The sequence below is a fragment of the Brassica oleracea genome, chromosome C9, assembly GCF_000695525.1.
Source record: "Brassica oleracea var. oleracea cultivar TO1000 chromosome C9, BOL, whole genome shotgun sequence".
Lineage (NCBI taxonomy): Eukaryota > Viridiplantae > Streptophyta > Magnoliopsida > Brassicales > Brassicaceae > Brassica > Brassica oleracea.
In genome coordinates this window covers 43639376-43645036 of record NC_027756.1, presented here as the reverse complement: position 1 = coordinate 43645036, position 5661 = coordinate 43639376, and positions in this window count along the sequence as shown.

Below are 5661 nucleotides of genomic sequence, written 5' to 3'. Positions count from 1 at the left end.
ATAAATTTTAAGCAGATCCATCACATTAGGTTCCATCTTCTTCTTGGGATGAAGCTCCTCTTCATCATAGTACGCCTTGTTCAAATCCAGTTCTTGGGCGGTGTATGATTTGATCCTGTAGACATCTCTTGATTCACCTTTGAAGATTCTTGCTTCTGGTTTCATTTTTGCTTCACTTTTTCCTCTTTTCTTTGAACTTCAGAAAAAAAGGAAACTATAAAGAATAAAATGAAGTTGGTAAGAAACTTAACGTTACCCAAAAAAATTATCTTTTACCCATATATAAAGCATTTAAGAAGTTCTCATAAATAAGCATTGACTGAGTTAATTCTAAATGAAAAAAATATTAATATTATTACACAAAATCTTACTTTGTGGAACAAGGAAAAACCCCCAAAAAATCATACTTTCAGGAACAGAGGGAGTATGAACTTTGGGGTGAAAGTGGCAAGTCAAAGTTCCAAAAAAAACATGGGTTAGTTTTGTGTTTGACTTTAAGTTTTGAGTCATATTTGCAAAAAACTCTTAATTATTAAACAAATTAATATATGCATGAAACAACATATTTGAAAATTATTTTGTATTTAATCTATGCTAAATCGGACCTACCTTTCAAAGCTGGATTTCTTTTTAGCAATATTTTTTTACTTTTATTTACTTTAAATAATATATTATTGTATATAGAAAAATCTTAGTTTTATACATGTATTATATAGTTTACAAATATTAAGTCGTTATGTCATCGTATTATATTTTTAACATGAATATTTTACATTTATGAAAAGTAAAATTTATAAATTTATCAATTTAAAATAAATTTATCATTTTAGTTCAATATAATAATTTTATTTTAACATGATTGGTGATGATTATAAAATAGATAAAAATATGATAGAATATATCATTTTATAAACGATAATTGAATATATATATATATATATATATATATATATATATATTAATGTATAATAATAGTTCATTTCTAATTACAAAATTAGTGAAAATATTTACATAATTTTTTTTGAAAATTAAAATATCGTTAAAATAATTATCAAAGATTTGTTAGAATACTTTTATTATTATTATTTTTTAAATGAAAAGATATCATAATTAAGTAGTTACAAAGATTTTATATTATTACTTTTAATAAAATACATGTAAATTTTTATATATGTATTATATAGTTTGATATTGTTAACCGTCTTACCAACATAAATACTTATGTTCAAAAATATAATATGTTGGTAAGACGGGTTAACATTATCAAACTATATAATACATGTATAAATATTTACATGTATTTAGCTCAATATAATAATTTTCTTTTAATACAATTGATTATGATTATATAATAGATAAAAAATAGGATAGAATTTTTAGTTTTCATTTTATAAACGATAAGTGAATATATTAATCTATAATAATAGTTCAAACTAATTACAAAATTAGTGTAAATATTTATATTTAATTTTTTAAAATTAAGATCTTGTTAAAATCTTTTGAAACGGATTTGTTAGATTTTTTAAAATATATATTTTTATATTTAAAATGAAAAGATATCATCAAAAGATATTAAGATTAAAGTAACCCAAAGATTCTATGTAATATTAGTTTTAATAAAATACATAAAATTTTTAAAAGATGTTCTAAATTAAAAAATCATACATGAAACAAGTTATGACTTCTAGAATATATTTGGTAAAACTATTCAAGTTATGGACTGAAAACGAATAATGTTACAAATGAAAACTGATAATTTGATCCCTTGCACCTTTCTCTATATTCTTATAATTTGTCTAAAACTGAATTAAAAAGTTACGGCAAAATAAACTAAAAAAGATTTAGGAACTATTTATGTAAATGGTTTGCCAACTGGAATTTGTATTATACCAATTTTTATTAAACAATAAGTAAAAAAAAATTGGTAAATTTTTATTTAACGGGACAGCGATAATTACTTTTTTTTTGTTGAATCAGTATATTTATGCAGATTTGAATTTAGACACAAAATAATATTTATAAATTATCAAGCCACATCATTAAACCCGTATGTATTTTCACTTCTTATTATATATTTATCTTATTGTAATTGTATTTAATTATTAAGCAAATTAATATATTCATGAGAAAACATATTTGAAAATTATTTTGTATTTAATCTATGCTAAATTCTGACCCGTGTTTCAAAGCTGTATTTCTTTTTACTAATATTTTTATGCTTTTTCATTTTAGATAATATATTATTGTATATAAAAAAGTCTAAGATATGTTAACTTTTAGACATGTATTATATGGTTTGTTAATTTTAAGCCGTTCTATCATCATATTATATTTTTTAAATAAATAATTTATATTTATGGAAATAAAATTTATAAATATATCAATTGAATATACTTTTATCATATTTATTTAAGTATAACAATTATATTTTAACATGATCATGACTATAAAGTAGATAAAATAAGATATAATTTATTCATTTTTCATTTTATAAACGATAACTTAAAATACATTAAATTATTGTTAAAATATTTTTACACAGATTTATTAGAAATTTTAAAATATAATATATAAATATATATTATATTTAAAATAAAAATATATTATGATTAAAGTAGTTACAAAGATTTTATATTATAAGCTTTAAAGAAATACATGTTAATTTTTATACATGTATTATATAGTTTGCTAATGTTAACACATCTTACCAACATATTAGATTTTATTTCTGAACATAAATATTTTATACTTATGAAAACAAAATATATAAAATTTATAAGTTTAATACAATTTTATTATATTTAGCTCAATATAATAATTTTCTTTTAATATGATTGATTATGATTATATAATATATAAAATATTACAGAATTTTTTATTTTTCATTTTATAAACGATTACTGAATTTATTAATGTATAATAATATTTCAAAATAATTTCGAAATTAGTGAAAATATTTAAATATAATTTCAAAAATGAAGATCTTGTAAAAATCTTTTAAAACAGATTTGTTAGAATTTTAAAATAAATATATTTATATTTAAAATGAAAAGATCTAAAAAGATATTATGATTAAAGTATTTTAAAGATTTTATGTATTATTAGTCTTAATAAAATACATTTAATAAGATTTCTAAGTGATGGTCCAAATTAAAAAAAAAATCACACATGAAAGAAGTCATGACTTCTATTTTAATATAAAAGATTGTTTGAACATGCCATGTGGGCCGTTTAAACAATTGATTAATTATAACATGTAAATTATAAAATTATTGTATTTGAAATAATTATATAACCATTTAAGTATATGATTAACGCTAAAAGTATATATCACTAATGTTTAAAACAATAATTTATCTATAGAAAAGTGAAAACAAACATCCGCGCGGTTGCGCGGATCAAAATCTAGTTCATAATTAAATGTTGATCTTGACCAGTTTTTGCTAATAATAACATTCTAAAAATAAAATATTGTATTTTTGCTAAACAATTGATTTCGTGCTTTGTTATCCAAAATATATATTAGGTTGCTTGTTGACCAAATCGTTTATCTTTGAATTCAAACTATGTGTTAGTTAATATTCTTCACTAACACTATGTCATCATTTGAATAAAAAGCATGTTATAATACACAATGATTTATATACATTTACACTAATTAAAATCATACTCCCTTCGTAAATAAAATATTGATGTTCTAGCTTTTTTGGTATGCAAAATATTGATATTTTAGAATATAATTAATGTATTTATTTTTGAAACTAAAATATAAAATAAAACGTAAAATTATAAATGATTAAACTTTATTGATAAAACTAAAAAATAATAACCAAAAGAGAGTTTTTTTTATAATATGTTGCATGTAAAATGATTCACGTCCGGTATTTTTTTTTTTGTTTTTCACGTCCGGTATTTAAACCAACCATCTACATTTTTTTTTTGTTTTTTTTCTGTAACTTCAAATCGAGATCTGCATAACATAAGATAAGAGTTTTTTTTAGTACTAAGATAAGATAAGAGTTCGATTCATAGTTGGAATCATTGAACGTTAAAACACCGTTAGTAGACCATTGTTTTGTTCTTCGTTTTTTTATCGCTTTGGTTTTTATTTTCTACTAGACGAGGTTATAGAAAACCTAAAATCTTTGAGTAAAAAACCAAGGGTGGTTAATGACAACTCGTATCTTCGGCTTTCATGTGTATACTATTTTAATAAGAAGCGAAAAAGATATGTTTAGTTCAAACATAACGGCGGAGGTTCAAGTAAGAGAACTTTATGGAAGAGGAAGATTCAGCGCAAACCAATGAGAAACTCTCGGCTTTGGCATGTTATCCAAAATCCATTTTCTGCGTATAATTTAATGTTTTTTCATTGACATCTCACTCTTCTCCATAGCTGTCTGTATTATCTCAAATAAATTAGCCAATAATTTATATATATATATATATATATGTGTGATTATAAAAAAAATCGCGTGGAATTTGTAAAATGAAAAGAACAAGGTTAATAATAACACGACAAGAGTCACAAGATACCGTGGGTGCAAATAAATGAAACCGGTTTTTAGGGGTGACTTTTAATAGATGGGAGAATGACTTTTGGTGGCTGCAACTGATCTGTTTTCTTTTACATTTCGCAATCTTGGTTAGGTTGTATACAGCAAAGCATGGTGTTTGTATTAATAGACGAAGCATCATCAATTCATCAAAACTCCATATAGACGAATTATTCCACCACATTTATCCACTGTGACACGCACATATAAAGAATTAACAACAAAAAGTTACTATATCCAATTTTGTTGTTTATAATATATTAGCCAACGTATGTATCAGTTCCTTGACCAAATTTATAGTCTAGTCATTTATATAAAATGCCGACGTAGTATTATTACCGGATTTTCAAATTCAACGGCATATATATAGGTTAAGTTAATCAAATATTTGTTTTTGTAACACCATCAAAGTTATGTGTATATATTCATCTGATCAACAACTACACAGTCTCCACTTTAAAAGGCTCATATAACTCTAACTTATACCCTTAGACCATCAGTGAACCCCATGGAAAGAGTTCACAAAATATTTTTTTATTATTATTTTTTTTTCTGTTTGATTTTTATTTTTATTTTTTTTAAAAAAAAATATTAATAGGATCAATCGCGGACCGCCACGTGTTGTGGGGTCCGCGCTACAGTGATGATCCGGGTTCACTGGAATGAATTCCCGAGAGATAGGTTCATAGCTTTTATTTATTTTAATATTTTTTTTTTTTGAAAACTGTGTAAACTCTCCCTTGGACTTTACCAATGCTGATGCCCTTAGAACCCCAAGTATACTTCTAAGAGAGCATGACACCCACTGCCTTGATTTGTTCTTATCCTAAATTCTATGTGTGTTAAAGTTATCTTATTTCTACGTGCCAAGACAAATAAAACAAAACTAGCTCATTCACCATTTACAAATGTATAAAGATGGCGAATATGGGAGACTCTGCAACTATTTATATTTATATTTTCTTATTGTAACTTAACTATTTGTCTTCATTTCCCCATATATTGATAATACTTGTCGATCAGGACAACATAAATATGTAGAAGTACTTGACTGGTCCGGATTGTCTATCTAGAAATACTTGAGTAGTCGGGGGGGGGGGGGGGG